Source organism: Mixophyes fleayi, chromosome 10 (genome assembly GCF_038048845.1).
Source record: "Mixophyes fleayi isolate aMixFle1 chromosome 10, aMixFle1.hap1, whole genome shotgun sequence".
In the NCBI taxonomy this organism is placed as follows: domain Eukaryota; kingdom Metazoa; phylum Chordata; class Amphibia; order Anura; family Limnodynastidae; genus Mixophyes; species Mixophyes fleayi.
Window position 1 is genome coordinate 20,674,786 of NC_134411.1, and position 17,270 is coordinate 20,692,055.

The 17,270-nt window shown below is 40.5% G+C and overlaps 2 long non-coding RNA genes across 2 annotated transcripts; both read right to left on the reverse strand.

Moving 5' to 3' along the window:
• Nucleotides 1–5,920: 5,920 nt before the first annotated feature.
• LOC142103422 (uncharacterized) lies at nucleotides 5,921–8,780 on the reverse strand. The gene is made up of 3 exons (XR_012679345.1): nucleotides 7,883–8,780; nucleotides 7,058–7,117; nucleotides 5,921–6,290 (listed from the first exon to the last, which is right to left on the reverse strand). It is a non-coding gene; the product is annotated as an uncharacterized LOC142103422 (long non-coding RNA).
• Nucleotides 8,781–8,799: 19 nt separating this feature from the next.
• On the reverse strand, nucleotides 8,800–16,285 carry LOC142103423 (uncharacterized). The gene is made up of 3 exons (XR_012679346.1): nucleotides 16,160–16,285; nucleotides 10,876–10,956; nucleotides 8,800–9,097 (listed from the first exon to the last, which is right to left on the reverse strand). It is a non-coding gene; the product is annotated as an uncharacterized LOC142103423 (long non-coding RNA).
• Nucleotides 16,286–17,270: the final 985 nt, after the last annotated feature.

The window sequence follows — 17,270 nt, forward strand, 5'->3', positions numbered from 1 at the left end:
TAGTGTCCAGCATGGTATACAGTAGTCTCATTAGTCTCCTGCACGTTATACAATATTCTCAATAGCGTCCAGCACGGTATACAATATTCTCATTAGTCTCCCGCACGTTATACAATATTCTCAATAGTGTCCAGCACGGTATACAATATTCTCATTAGTCTCCCGCACGGTATACAATATTCTCAGAATTGTCCGGCATGGAATACAATATTTTCAATAGTGTCCAGCACAGTATACAGTAGATTCAATAATCTAAAACAAATTTTATAGTAGCCCCAAGTCTTGTCACTCCTGTAACCAGTTATCTATCCCTTCTCCAGAAGCTTAGCGTTTTCAACTATGGCATCCCCTTGTTACCACAATGAATGCATAAAAATTCAATTATTTTATCATCGTACCCATCTTGTTACCATTGCTCTCCTAGCATTATAACACGTCCATGCCTTGGGAATTACTCTGTGCTGTGTGACTACAGTTGCTGCAGTTTAATTACCTTATAATTGGATTGTCATTGCTTTGTTCAATAATAGTTTTCTCAGCAAATGCAATCCTCAGCATCAGATGATTTTTCTTAAACAAATACAGCAAGACAATGGTTGAAAATAAACTGACATTTCCTTCTGGAAAGGAAAATGCTGCGGAATATGTGAAATATTTTTATCTGAACGAAAACTCAGTTTATTTGACAGATGACTCGCTTGCTATAAAAATATTTCTGCCTGATTTGTTAACAACCCTTGTTAAAGTCAAAAGCATTGTCCTTGATCCATAAAGATCTAAGAAAAAAAAAGAAAAGCAGAGTGTTGTCTGGCTAGCTACTATGTAAATCAGGATAAGTCTAATTTTATACTGCTAAAAAAAAAAAAGATTTCTCAATGAACCACTTTAAGTTTAGAACTTTTTGAATGATTTTCCTCAATGACGCAAGGAAAAGCTACAGAGAATTAGATCAAATCCATCTAAAGAGCCTAAGATGTTGAAACAGAATAAGCTTACAGCTGTTCGTCCTGCTATTTGGAGATGTTCTAAAAAAAAACAGAGAAAGGAAATAAAATAAAAAAAACACAAAAAAGACTTGATAAAAAGTGAGCTTTTGACGTTTGAGCACTCTGGAGAATTCTGGCAATTTAAAATAGACATTTTAATGTAATAATAATCAGAACAAAAGCACAGCCATGTTCATTGTTGGTACAAACCATTCAGACTAGGAGCTGATTTAGCAAGATATTTCTTTCTTAATGGATTGCGCAATAGAAACAGCGATTCACCTATTATCTAGGAAGATAGCTTCAGTCGTTAATTCAAATACTTGCTTCAAAACTGCAGTACATATTTGCATTTTAAGAAAACATTGAAGCGTGCGGTGAGTATAATACCCTCACTTGCAATGCTACCTAGTCTTTCGAAAATGCGAGTTAATGGTTCATTAAAAAGACGTTCTATTAAAATTTGTTAGGTATGAAACCTAGTGGGACTGGCTATCAGTCAGTAGTAGAACTGCCCACTGGTGCATTCAGCAGTGTTCTAGACAGCACCTATTTCCCAGGTGCTCCACCCGGTTGTTTTTACTTACCACCCGGCTCTTGGAGTCCAACAGAGTCCTATTATAATAGAATAAACCATTCTTTCTCCTAGTATAACAGGCACTATGTGAGCACTACAGCCAGCAGTGTGTGTTACACCACTGACCACCAGTCTGACCAGTCCTGGCAGGTGTGGGCAACGACCTCCAACATTTTCATTATTATTGCAAAGTATTACAAGTGCCCCCAACCGGCTGCTTTTTAATGCTACCCGGCTGGCAAAATTTTCTGGGGAGAACACTGTTCAGTTTACTGAACAAGCATTTGGGTCAGAGGATGAGAAGTGTCCTACACCAAAATTATGGATCATTTACTACAGAACATACAGCACTTTTTATTTTACGCAAGTGCACCTACTTGTCTACTGAGTACATGCTTTGGTGTACACCCATTTTCCACCTTTGGGAATAATCCCTATAAAAATTGTCTCTGTGACATTTTTTGGGGATTGTGTATGGTCCTGCCTAATATCACTTTAGGACCACCCCAATGATTCATTTCAATTTGTCTATTTGTCACATTTGTGTACTGGAATTGCATAGGTATTTGTGCACTTAAAAATGGACTATCCCACATCAAATGTACCTAGAAGGCGCAAAATGACATATATGCTGCGGGGACCAAATTTGTGCACTTTTGTGAATTACCCTTTAAAACTTTTGGCAGCTGTGTCTATTGTGATTTCCCAGTTTCTTGCAGGGTTATTAAGAATATCTATGATATCCCCACTAATATTTTTTTTTTAAGCCGCACCCATTTCCTCCCTTGTACAACAAGATTTGTCTATGTCTCCAAATCTTCCAGGGTTCCCTAAAACTAGCTTCTTCTTAACCTGCTGAAATATCTTACCTTATTAACCCCCATCTGCACAGTTCAGGCAAAATTTACATTATTTTCTTTCTATAGTCAAGCAAACTAATGCCTCCCAAACTATAATTGCTGTGTACCTGGATTAAATAGCCCCACTTAGCATTTTCCCATTCCTATGTGACTGGACCAATATGCAATATGTGGAACCTTATGTACTGGGTGGGGTATGTAATTCCGGCACTGGAAATGTAGACTAAATGCCAACATGAACTTGTCGACTGGCTAAATGCCGACAGTTCCATTGTGCTGACAGGTTCACAATGCCCATAGTGTATTTGGTGACAATGTCGATAATCACAATGCCAACATTAAAAGAGTGACTATACCCCGGCTCACTCAGACAAGCAGCTGTGGTCCATGGTCAGATATACAAAGTTCAAATTTCTAAGACACCAATGGTTCCAGGTCAGAGTCACAATCCAATGCTAGTAATAATATCTCAGCACCTTTTCTGCAAAATACCATTACAAATCCATGTTTTGTAACTATTACACCATTGGCCTGACAGTAGGAACCTTATCTGCTGGTCAGAGATGGGATTTATAAAATAGGATCTGTCATGACCCAGAGGGAAACAGGCCCAGGGGGAGACTGTGGATAACAGGTTATCACATTCAGGTAGAGTTGTCAGATAATACCCAAAGAGAGGAGTCACCAGCATGGTTTCATAGCTGTGGACATGAACCATCCCAGGAATTCAGTCTGTTTAGGGAATTGGTAGCAATAGATGAGAGTAAATGTGACTAACCAATATTAGACATGGAGACATGAGATCCAAAGGTGAAAACTTTTTATTTGGAGATTTCAGCGGTGTATTACAGTTCCCAATAAGAGGCAGTGATTATCATCAATAGTAATAAACAGCAGTCAATTGGGGATGGGACTGGATTAGAGGTCCACACCTATGGGTCAGTTGGGCTAAAGTTCATTTAAATTCCAGGCTATTTGGGCACCAGTTAATTTGGGCATCAAGTCATTTGGGCCCAAGTTAATTTAGACTCTAGTTCTTTTGGGCCCCAACTGTAATATGTATTATGTATTTGGTACTGGAGTATGGGGTCCAGATTGTAAACTGGGATTGAGGATTTGGGATTTAAATGTAAAGGTACCTCATCCGCATCAATAATTTCCATCCATACATAACAATAAAGTAATGGTGCTTAGGCATTTATCTTAGGATTCTAGGGAACACCAGGGGAACAATGTTGGGACAGCCTTCCAGGGTTCAAGAACTGGTAGGGTAGGTTATCCAATGCCCACACCCCACCAGTTAGGGAAAGAACCCTAATGTCAGATGGGTTTACTTATGGGTTTTTAACACATACAAAAGCATGTCAAAGGGGCAGGTAGTTAAGTAATGGTATCTAATTCCACATCCTAAACAAAATCTACTGTAGAGCCCTTGGCACTAGTCTGTGGGCACTCCCTTTCTGTAACTCACCCAACCACATAGACCACTGAAAGGAATGATTTGTGTTCGGTCCAAATTTGCAGCATTAACATTGTCTAAAAAGTGTTTTTATTAATACAATATTGTTTTAATGTTATAATTAAAATGTTCTCTAACCCCAGTCTCCAGTCTGAAACAGCAATGCATAACCCTAGTCACAAGTCTATAATGGCTAGCCCCAGCACGCAATCCCTAACGTCAGCATTTAATGCTAAAAGCCAAAATCAATGGAGTCTAATTATTTAATTTGTTACCTGGAAAACCTGCACTGTTAGGGGGCCATAAGGACTGGGTTTAGGAAACCCTGGCCTGCACTGGCAACTGCAACATTATCACCATTTATTTATATAGCGCCACTGATTCCGCAGCGCTGTACAGAGAACTCATTCACATCAGTCCCTGCCCCCATTGGAGCTTACAGTCTAGATTCCCTAACACACAGACAGAGAGAGAGAGACTAGGGTCAATTTGTTAGCAGCCAATTAACCTACTAGTATGTTTTTGGAGTGTGGGAGGAAACCGGAGCACCCGGAGGAAACCCACGCAAACATACTCCACACAGATAAGGACATGGTTGGGAATTGAACTCATGACCCCAACGCTGTGAGGCAGAAGTGCTAACCACTTAGCCACCGTGCTGCCCATGTGAGGTTACACCACAATACCAACTACAGAGGACATGTGGCAGTGCACTGACAGCTGTACATCCTTTTCACTTATCAGCATCTTGCGATAGGTCAAGTCAGTTAATACTAAGAGCCCTTACCTGCATGCAGCCTTTATAAGGCCCTCGCTCCTACCAATCTTTGCACGAGTAAAGTTGGAATTTCGTTTCTCTGCTGGTATCTCAAGAGTTTTGTTTTGTTTGCCTTCATCCCTCATGATTCTATATTCTACATCCCATAGTCTTTGGTTTCATACCTCACGACTCTACGTTCTCCAAACAACTTCAGCTTTGTCCCTCACAACCTGTTCTCTCAGGGTGAAGTGGCGTGTCCTGTTGGGGCGTGTCTCTGGTATTTACCTCAGCAAAGTGATTAGCTCATGGGAGTAATGAGCATTGGGACACAACACCTTACCCAAACTTTATATATTTCACATTGTATTGAAATTTCCTTGGAGGTAAGTGCAACCTATTGTGATCAGCCATCTAAGACTGAGGAGACACTTTCTTCAAACAGGAAGTATGTTGTGGGTAGAATAATACCTCCCCCCTAACAATCACAACTATATCTCAAATAACTTCAGATTCGATAAAGATACTTGTTTGTAATATTAGTAGCTCTTTTTCTATAAGCCAACTTGTACTTTTTAAGGTTAGTGGTATTTAGGTAAAATTAACCTCCGGGATTGTTTATTGAGATACAAAGTAATTTTTGCAAAGCATCATCTTAATTGCATAGGTGTCCACACGTTGCCTTACGATACCTGTAGATCCAAACTCCCAGCTTAAACAAATATGTATCACTGTTTTAATGTCTGTAACAATTCACTACATTCTTCACCGGTGACTGCATAATAAAACTTTACTGCAAGCTGTTTTTAGGTTTATTGGTTGTGACAAAATCAAATTATTGATCCTGCACAGAAAGACCCAGGAGGTAGATAAATGTTTCACATGTTAGTCAGCTGTCCTGTATTTGAATTACACTTGCTTTGACCACCAAATAACTGTTTGGATCTGGCTAAGCTAGTAATTGCTGCTTTCCTGGCAAAAGAAATAATAGCTCTATGAGCCAAATGGCATGTTGTAAAAAAAACAATCAAGGTGATAAATGACAAAACCAAGTCAATTGTGATTCATTATTGACATAAAATCCAGCAGAGTATCCAGGTATAGACATAGAGGAAGACATTATACACTAGCCTGATGATGCCTGAACACATATTTTATAGGAATAATTGATTGAAACTGAAATATACTGTAAACAGTTTAGCGGTGTCGCACTCTGAGGATTTAATTAGAAAGAAACGCAGCAGTTGTTCAATGCTCACGTTGGATTTTGAATCAGTTACGGAGGACCTGCCTGTATCACATATCAACTCAACATCCGCGAGAATCCTGCAGTTCCCTTTATGGGACGATTCACAAATCTTTGGCAAAAAGCTTATTTTTTTAATAATGATATTAAAATTAGTGAAAAACAGACCCACTTTTGATAGAACAATGTTCTTCCAATTTTCAAATTCTAAAATGCTTTGAATTTTAAAACGTGAGTGTGTGTTTATGTGGGAGACTGGAATCCACCCCCCATCTCCCCACTGGGCAGAGACCGATGTAGATGATAAAAAAACATTTTCTGTACAGAACTATTCTCATTAATTTAATTTATTAATTGATTTGCATTGTTGATTGATCCTCATGCTTCCTCTTCTTCTCCAAATTCCTGTAGGAGTCAGAGGACGACGTTAGTAACATAACTGCCAATTACACCCAATACAAATCATTACAGGTCACAATGGGTAATACAGAACTATTAGAAAGACACCACAACATATGTACACACTGGTATCTTTACATCCATCTTATTGGCAGATACACAGGAGAGATGGAGGCTGACATAGGGGTGAATTCTATAAGAATGGAGATAAATTGCCTTTAAAATGGAAATACGATATCCCCATATTCTATTTCCCCTAAACCGGATGCAAATTAGGGGTTTTTAAATCACCGCACATTGCCAGCAGTTTGTGTTTTCTTCCTCCAAACCGCTTTTTAGTAAATCCCGCCGCTTGCAGGGTGAAATCACCAGTGATGAGCGGTTGTTTCCAAACCACCAACAAACATGCAAGTTTAGTAACCGTCCCATTTGGGGATTATGTCTGTGTGAATGACATTATCACCAAAAAGCAGCATTTATTTACTTTATTACTTTGTGAGCTTTCTGGAAAATGTGTTTCCGGATAGAAGATGACGTATCTGCACCATGACCAGGGGGCAGCACATTTCTGAGTGTAAATGTAATTACTAAGTACCTAATACATAAACCAACTGCAGCCAGAAATCTTTGTATCAGACAGACGCAGGTATAATGGCAGCTGAGTAGCAAAGCCAATGCTACTAGTTTAATGTACTTCTTGGTATAACGTATTATAGGAATCAGAGTGATGATAAGAAATCAGCACATTTCCCTACGCGGTGAACCAGCCTCACCTTCTCTGATGTCTCTGTTTCTTTGTGTATTTTTAATCGAATTTTGATAATTTCTTCAAGCTGGGAAAGAAAAAAGTATAATATTAAATCCAGTAATTGATGAAGATTTACAATAGGATTTGGTACCATATGGCTTTCAAGTCATTGAGGAACTATATGTCCCAGAATGCCCAGTGAGTTAGAGACTAGTAGGGCCCCCTGGGACATGTAGTTCTATTGCAGCTGGAAAGTCACAAATTGCCACTTTCTGTGTTACAGTAACTAACAGTAATGGGACTAACATTTATATAGCACAGGGAGGCAACGTTAAATAAACCAATTTGGTGGGTATATTATGTACTTTCAATATACTTAAATGGTAGGTACTGGATTACAGACAAAGACCCATTTGGGAAGTAATGCTACTTATCTATCTATCTATCATCATCATCATTTATTTATATAGCGCCACTAATTCCGCAGCGCTGTACAGAGAACTCATTCACATCAGTCCCTGCCCCATTGGAACGTACAGTCTAAATTCCCTAATACAGACACACACTCACACAGAGAGGGAGACAGACAGAGACTAGGGTCATTTTTTTAATAGCAGCCAATTAACCTACCAGTATGTTTTTTTGGGAGTGTGGGAGGAAACCAGAGCACCCGGAGAAAACCCACGCAAACACAGGGAGAACATACAAACTCCACACAGATAAGGCCATGGTCGGGAATCGAACTCATGACCCTAGTGCTGTGAGGCAGAAGTGCTAACCACTAGGCCACTGTGCTGCCCATATCTATCTATCTATCTTAGGCAATAGGTTAATTTACAGTTTCACTGACCTCCTCCTCAGCTGTAGTGTGCATGTCAGAAAATGTTTTTCTCTCCATCCACCTAAGAAATATTGTGTAGGAGCGTTAGCGTTAGTATTGCAGACCATTTAGATTTGCCAAAGAAAATATTAAGTCCTTTTATATATCTAATTCTAGACAGATTATTTGCTAACAAAGTGTATCCGTTTTAATTCGACAGGAAAGAATGCCCTTTAAGTTCTTGCATTAAGAATTCTGCAAGCAGATCGTTCCTCTTAGATCTTTGCTGTAGCTCGGCGACCTGTTGTTGAAGGTGTTCGTTTTCCTTCTGCAAGAGAGGAGTGTGGGAAATTCTCACCATGAAATTCCCAATGACCACTAAGCTCCAAGATAGTGCAACATCCAACCAGCTGTTTATGACAGTGTTACACCTGTGAGACATATAAAGATGTGATCCAAGATAAATGATGTTCCCTCACCCAATGAGTAAATCCATCACTGGAGTACAACAAAGACAGTAAAGAGACTGTGCAGAATATAATGGTGGTGAAAAGTCACAGAGCAGCCGGTAAAGGCTGCAGAACGCTGCCAACAATATGCGGTACTAGGATGGAGATATTTACACCCAGCTGTAAGGGGAGGGAGTGGGGCTTATTTACTAACATGATGCAAAGAGCAATGAAGTGACAGGAAGCAGAGGTCATCTATTATCAGTTTAGTGTAGTCAGATGTATGATAGATAATATCTGAGTGTCCTCTATGGGGTAAAGCTCAGGTGTTTTACCTGCACTACTTTATTAAATAAGCTCTGAGATCTTGTTGGAGAATCTAGAGCCAGGTTACATGATTGAGCCATTCAACTAGGGTCATTAAAGGAGACGCCCACTTACAGACAGCCCCTCCTACTTAGCCAGAAACCCTGCCCCCAAAGAACTCCATTGACCATATTCCCACCAGTGGTTGGCTTTAGCAGCACTTAGTAGACAAATAAGTGGAGACTCTTGTTAAAATGAGTGTATTATGCAAAATGCCTCTGGCTGGAGACATCTACATCCATCTACACAGCAGCTGCAGTACCCCAGGGTTTCCATGTCCGGTTGGCAGGTACATAGCTCTCATGTAGCTGCACAAAAGTTGGCATTTGTTAGTTAGACATAGCGTTAGGCATGACTGAGAAGTGTGTACTAATCTGCAGCTTGTCCAGTTGTCTGCGGCTTTTTCTCAATTTTCTTTGATTTGCTTCTTCTGTAAATAGATATATGAGTTAATGTTACACATTAGGGAAAAAAATACACATACAAACTAGACAATAGTACACTTGTAACAAACACATTCCCATCTGTTTGACATATGACAAAATGTCAAGTTGATCCAGTGGAAATTTTTTATCATACAAGGAGAAGCTGAAAGGTGAAACAAAAGTAGTCGCTGATAAAGAAATTACACTTTTGCTGAGTTCACATAATGTCCATTATACCTAAAATTCAAGTTGCCCCATAAAAAAAAAGCTTATAACATTCACAAATATAAATGCCAATGATTTGAGAGATTATAAGAAATAGGGGTAACGTTCTATGCTGGCTGCACACCAGCCAATCCTGCCATTCTGCCCAAGAACCAGGATCAACTTTTAATTTGGTGACACACGTGGTTGGTCGAATCAGACAAATCTGATCATCTGGTATTCTGACTATGCAACCGTTTGACGTGGAGCCTGTTACTGCAGTCATCTACTACCCGGAGTTACGGGCATGCCTGAATATAATCCTATCAATTGAATTGAATTATTCTTGGGCAATACAGTTGTTGCCAATACAGCTTGAGAATATTTGCAAGCCCAAGGTATATGATAATTGTTGACACTAGCTAATACATAACAAGGAGACAAATGATTATTCTTCCAAAATATTGCTCCAATATTGTGAAGATTACATGCATTATAGAATTTATATTTGTGAACAGGCGCGGACTGGGAGAGTGATGGCCGGGGGGCACACAGGCGGCCGCATCGCATGAAACGGGATGCGGCCGCATCATTGATGACGTGGCGCATCCCCTGTCATGTGATGCGGCCGCCTGTGCGCTGACGCGGCCGCATCCGCCGGTGAAAATTTGCTATATTGCCCTAATAGCGGTCTGACCGAGCGCTGCCCCCCTGCCCCCGGGCCAGCCCGCCCCTGTTTGTGAATGTCCAATGTTTCCTTTTCATATTAGATTATCTGATAATTTAGGAATATTGATATTTTAAAGTGCAGATTTTAGCTATCAGAGGCCGGGTTATACATATCATACAAAACACTAAGCTCCATTTCTTTTTTTACACAGGAGAAAATCCATTAGTTTATCTAGTTATATCGCTGTATGTGAAATGGTTTGTACATATAGGATCTTTTATCCAGAAACCCCAATTATCCAGAAAATGTAACAAACAAGAAATAAAAAGGGAAATAATTGCTTATGCTTGGTGACAATACCATAAACACAGTATAATCACCATAGTCCGATTTCTCCTCGGAACACCACTAAACAATTTAATGACAGCAAAACCAAGGGTCAATAATAAAGGTAATTTCGTATATATTAGCCTTGGTTCTTCAAATTACAGAAACAAAACATCTTAGTTTGAAAACCCTTAAATGTAAGTATTCTGGATAATAAATCACATATCTGTATTTAAAACGTACCTAGAATTTATCATTGTGCTTAATGTATAAAGCACTGACATATTACGCAGCGCTGTACATTGAGGGAACGATGACAGGACACAATTTACATACAATGACATGCGACAGATGGTAAAGATGGTCATGTCCAAATGAGCAGACGATATAAGAGGTGTAGAGAACACGTGATACAGAAGGCAGCGGAGTAACAATTGGTGGGGAACATGCGGGTGGTCATTGTATGGTAGCAGCCGGCAACCATAACTGTCCTTCACCATTTATCATAACTTAGAGTATTTCCTCTACTGGTTCTAGAGGAGGCTTTTCCTTTTTGCGCTGCACAGTCACTCTTATGGTTACCTGGGTGTTTGGTCAGTGGCTCTTTATCACTGTCCTTCTCATTTCCGAAGCAATTTCCCATTTGTCCTTTGTGAAGTTCAACTTTAAAATACAAACGAAAAACATACCGCAATTGAATCATTATGCAGATCCTCAAGTACTGGGAGCTGGTTTCATAAGGTCTGTGAAACATTGTTACAGATTACACTGGAGCTTCAGCATTAATCAGTGTCAGAGCCGTAACTAGAATGTTAGCTCTTGGGGCAAGAAAGAAATGTGACAGCCCCAAACCCTCAATTGTAACTAACTGAATACAAAATATTAATTCTCTGCGCCCCCTTTCATTTTTGCACCTTGGGCGGCTGCCTCTCTTGCACAGCCCGAATTACATCGCTGATCAGTGGTTTGAGTTTCAAATGCTGATTGTTGTGTTAGAGAATCAGACCAGGTGAGTTCATGCTCTCAGCTATTTTATAGTGCACCTGTCACCTACATACAATGGAACTGGCCATATATTTAACTAGATTCATGCTTACTCTGTGATGACTAATCAATAGGACCCCAAAAAGATATTTTTGTTTTCTGGCAAATTATAATAAGGGTGTTTAGGGCAGTTCCCCAGGGCAGAAGCCTGAAAGAGACCCCAGACATCCTTCATTCAAAATCAGTGGGACAAGCGAGTCACTAAGCTTGAGATGAGTGATTGGCTGCATTATAAGATTAATTTAGGAGGATATTTTTCTTGTTCGCCAACTTTTGAGACCTTGAAACAATATTTGTTTTAAAGATATTATTCAATAAATTTGTTTTTATATTAAATATTACTGGTGGACTGGAGTATCTCAACAGCCAACCTCTTTCTGGTGATTTACTTCACAATATGTTCATTGTACCAGGTGGTAAGACAGAGCTCTTCCATTTCAGCCATATTCAAAATGTGGAGGAAAATTCCCCAGCACACTGCTATAAGCAGCAAAGGAGGTGGGAGCAGAATTCTCAGTTGTACACATTTCCAAATGTTTGGTAAACCACCCGCCCAGTCAAGGCGCTTCTGCTAATAGGGTGGTCCTAAGTCTAAACAGTGAGAGTCCCTTGTTTTGGGCCATAAATATATGTGTTTTTAAATTGAGAGCTAACTTACCAAGCAGTACCCCAAAAAGCCACCAGCAATACAGCACCAGCACTCCCCATCAACTACAAATGTCAATCATGCCACTCAAACAAACATTACAGAAGATACAGTACAGTACATTGTTTTGCGTTAGGACCACCCTATTACCAGAAGCGCCGTGAGGTGGCAGGTGCCTTACTATACATTTGCAAATGTGTGAAACTGAGAATTCTGCATTTTTATGTACAAGTAGAAATAGCAGCTCCTTTGCTAGTTATATTATCTAATTGACAATATGTTATAGCTTTGGCTTCTGGTTTATTCCAAACCCTTTGGTTTTCTTTTGTATATGGAGACAAGGAGGATGTTTGTTTTTTTAAACTAAAAAGCAAATAAATACATACGTCAACATCCAACAACATGTGACGCAGGAGTCTTGTGCAGCCTATAGGATGCTTCCCACAATGTTTTGTATGTAAATTTTCTCGTGGACAAAGCCATGTTGCAATGCAAGGGGTGCAAATTAGTTTATTATTTTGCACATAAGATTAATACTAGCAGATTTCTCATGTAGCACACAAATACTTGATAGCTTTATTTTTACACTGACATTTAAAGTTGATCTAGAACATGTCTTACCCCAACTATAAGTCTGCCATCAAATTTTAAATTTACCTCCCCCTCCAATACAACACATGGTTTTGCCAAGGTTCAAAGTTACTCATTTTTTTGCTTTACTTTCCTTAATGATTCAGGTCCATAGCTACATGTGCTACATAAAAAAACAGACAGTATTTAACTTATGTGCAAAATAGAAAACTAATTTGCACCCCTTGCATTGTAACATGGTTTTATCCAGGAAACTACTTACTAATTTTTTTTACTTAACTTTCCTTAATGAATGAGGCTCTATGTGAGAAATTGGGACAATTATCCACATTAAGTTTTAAAGACCATACATTTTAAAAATAAGATTAAGATTCATCCTATATTATATGGTAAACGTCACTTTTTATATAACACATTACATTGTTAATGGAGAACCTTTTTTCTATTGGGATTTTACTTTAAAGGTATCATCATCATCATGAGCTATTTATATAGCACCACTAATTCCGCAGCGCTGTCCCAAGAACTCAGTTCAGTCCCTACCCGTTTGGAGCTAACAGTCTAAATTCTCTAACATACACACAGACAGACCGAGAGAGTCTAAGGTCAATTTAATAGCAGCCAATAAACCTACTACTATGTTTTTGGAATGTGGGAGAAAACCCATGCAAACACAGGGAGAACATACAAACTCCACACAGATAAGGCCAGAAATTGAACTCATGACCCCAGTGCTGTGAGGCAGAAGTGTTAACCACTAAGCCTTTTTTTGGTCAGCTGCAAAGATGTAGATGTTGGGTACAGGGGGATACTCCAGGAAACCCTCCATTAAGCTCCAGAAAGGTGTGTCACATCTTTTCTGTGTGGTTGTGATGCATCCAATAGTCCAGGGCAGAAAGCTTGCAATTCCCCCCCCCCAGAAATCCAGCACAGTTAGATAGTCAGGCAAAGTGACTATTTGTTGCAGTTATATTTCTATGAATGTCGAATGGCTGAATTAAGCTATCTGTACAAGTCATGTCCAGATGAGGATAGCCTTGACTGTCAGAATTTACGTTGATACAGACAATGAATTACTACTTTGTATAAAACAAACTTGCTGCCAGCATAATAGACACTGTGGTACTGGGATAAATCATTGTGACTGGTAAATTGTAGGCATTCTCAGCGCATGGCATATTATCTTGTCACTACATAAAAGAAAGCCTATTGTGCAAATCACTGTTTTCTGAAATGACTGTAATTTGTTAAGTCAGTTTGTCAGAATAAATGCAGTGTGTATTACAACCTTCGCTGAGCTTTCATCGTCTTGGAAATTATACAGCATCCACTCCCAATCTTGTCTCAATGAATATGTTGTAAATATGTAATAATTAAGCCATATGTATAATTATAGACTGGTCCAAATATAGCAGGTATTACATTTAATCCTACTAAGTCACTAACTTGGTAAATTATTTATGTTTTCTAATGTATATAAGTTCAATGTATTCTTTACTATAGGTGTGTATGATTATGTGAGTGTGTAAAAATGAAATAAAATGAAAATATGTGAAACATCAGTATGTACTCTCGTGGTATCTGTCTATATGCATAGGTTAATAGAGAGAGAGTGAGCGTGTGCATGAAAGATAATGAGTGTTCATGTAAGAGTGAGAGTGCACACGAGAGAGTGAGTGTGCTCATGAGAGAGAATGAGAGTGCACATGAGAGATAATGAGTGTTCACGTGAGAGTGAGCATGCACACGAGAGAGTGAGTGTGCTCATGAGAGATAATAAGTGTTCACGTGAGACTGAGCATGCACACGAGAGAGTGAGTGTGCTCATGAGAGATAATGAGTGTTCACGTGAGAGTGAGCGTGCACATGAGAGAGTGAGTGTGCAGGTGAGAGAGAATGAGAGTGCGCATGAGAGTGTGGGTGCACACGAGAGTGTTTGTGCTCTTGAAAGAGAGTGAGAGTGCACATGAGAGTGAGCATGCACATTAGAGATAATGAGTGTTCACATGAGAGTGAGCATGTACATGAGAAAGTGAGTGTGCACGTGAGAGAGAGTGAGAGTGCACATGAGAGAGAGTGAGCATGCGCATGACAGAGTGAGCATGTGATTGAGAGATAATGAGCGTGCACATGTGAGAGAGTGAGAGTGCGTATGAGAGAGTGAGTGTGTGCATGAGAGACAATGAGAGCGCATGAGAGAGAGTGAGAGTGTGCTTGAGAGAGTGAGTGTGCACATGAGAGATAATGAGCATGCATGTGAGAGAGTGAGAGTGCGAATTAGAAAGAGTGAGCATGCGCATGAGAGAGTGAGCGTGTGCATGTTAGAGTGAGCGTGTGCATGAGAGATAATAAGTGTGCACGTGAGAGTGCGCATAAGAATGAGAGTGCTCATGAGAGAGAGCGTGCACATGAGAGAGTGAGCTTGCTCTTTGAAAGAAAATGAGCATGCACGTGAGAGAGTGAGAGTGCACATGAGAGAGTGAGCGTGCACATGACAATGAGAGTGCGCATGACAGATAATGAGCATGCACATGAGAGAGCGAGAGTGCACATGAGAGAGAGTGAGCGTGCACATGACAGTGAGAGTGTGCATGACAGATAATGAGCATGCACATGAGAGAGCGAGAGTGCACATGAGAGAGAGTGAGCGTGCACATGACAGTGAGAGTGCGCATGACAGATAATGAGCATGCACATGAGAGAGCGAGAGTGCACATAAGAGAGAGTGAGCGTGCACATGAGAACATGAAAGAGTTAGCATGCGCATGAGAGATAATGAGCGTGCACATGAGAAAGTGAGCATGCTGGTGAGTGAGAGTGAACGTGCACGTGAGAGAGAGTGAGCATGCATGTGAGAGAGAGTGAGCGTGCATGTGAGAGAGAGTAAGCATGCATGTGAGAGAGTGAGCATGCACGTGAGAGTAAGCATGCATGTGAGAGAGTGAGCGTGCATGTGAGAGATATTCAAAATGAAAAACAAGATGAACGACAGATCACATGGAGGAGGACAGAGCCAAGATAAAACAAGATGAACCACGGACTGAACAAGATGGAGGATAGTGGCAATTATAGAAAAAAGGGAAGTAAGATAGAAAAGTATAGCTAGGCTACAGGATTTAGCAGGGTTTGGTTCAGTGGATTTAGGTAGAGTATATTGCAGTAGAAAGTATATTGCTTTATTATAGTAAGGTAATTATATAGTATATTGTACATTATAGTGAGATTAATGCACAATATAATATATTTATTTCAGTTTTAGTATTGTTGGGTATTGGAGGTTATATGGTATAGATTGCAGGGATAACGAATATAGAGCAGCAGACAGCAGACAAACAGTGTAGGTAATATAGAGCAGTATACAGTAGGTAAAGTTACTTCAGTACAGTGTAGATATTGCAGGGTTATTGATTTATTAAATTACAGTTGTAGGATACATGAGCAAAAGATATGGTCACAATATAGTCAGACGTACGCCAGTGCCACACCGTTACAGATGAGTGTATTACTGCACATACGCAGTCTGCATCCCAAGGCACAGCAGCCATTACTGGTAATACCTCAGGAAATTCTATGGTCAATTCATACCCTCGCAATGACATGTCCAGGAGCGATCCTCGGTGGGGCCCACTGCCCTGCCCCCTTTCACTAGGGGGCAGGGCCGGAATGCGATCACAAGGGCCCCCACAGACATAGAGGTGTAGGAGCAGCCTGTGTTGCTTTGGTAATACAGAGGAGCTTCCTGCTCATGCACAAACTCCTCCCTTTCTCAACAGTGCTCTGATTGGCTGAGTGACTGTTATAGCCAATCAGAGCACAGACACGCCCCCTACTCAAATTGTCATGGAGGAAGCTGGAGGAAGCACTGCAGGTAAGTTTATGGCAGTGTGTGTATGAGAGAGAGAATGTGAGTCAGTTTGTGTGTATCAGAGTGTGTGTTAGTGTGTATGAGACCTGCATTAGTGTGTGTCAATGTGTGTGAGATCTGCTTTAGTGAGTGCCAGTGCGTATGTGACCAACATTGGTGTGTGCCAGTGTATGTGAGGCCCTGAATGTCAGGGAGACTCCCTGAAATAGGGATGATTTCCCTCACTCCCTGAAGAGTCTGGCATTCTCCCTGATGCTGAGCCAGTACAAGACGTGATTGGCTTCGCCATCTGTGGCATGATGACACAGTTCAGAAATTGTGTCCTATGTCCATGTATTGATGCCTATGGAGGTGGCCATTTTTATGAAGACCAAGATTTAATCAAAGACTGACAGGTAGACAACATGACTTCAGTAATGGAGGCAGAAAAGTCAAAGACACTTTAGTCTCTAGAGATTCATTAGATCCTTTTCTTTAACGCATAGTTGCCTGCTCTCCCGGAATGTCTGGGAGACTCCTGAATTTCTGAGAGAGCCACCGGGCTCCCAGGAGAGCAGGGCAACCTCCCAGTTCTCACCCCCGCAATAAATAAGTTTAATCAGTTTAGCGCCCTGCTGTAATTGGCCCAAATTGTGACAATCATTTAGGGGGCGGTGCCAAAATGATGCGATTCGTCTAGCCCCACCCCCGCACATCCACCTCCCCCAGGATCTCCCTGAATCCAATGAGGAAAAGTTGGCAAGTATGGTGACAGTGTGTGTGTGAGACCTGCGTTAGTGTGTGCCAGTGTGTATGAGACCAGCACTGCTGTGTGTCAGTGTGTGTGAGACC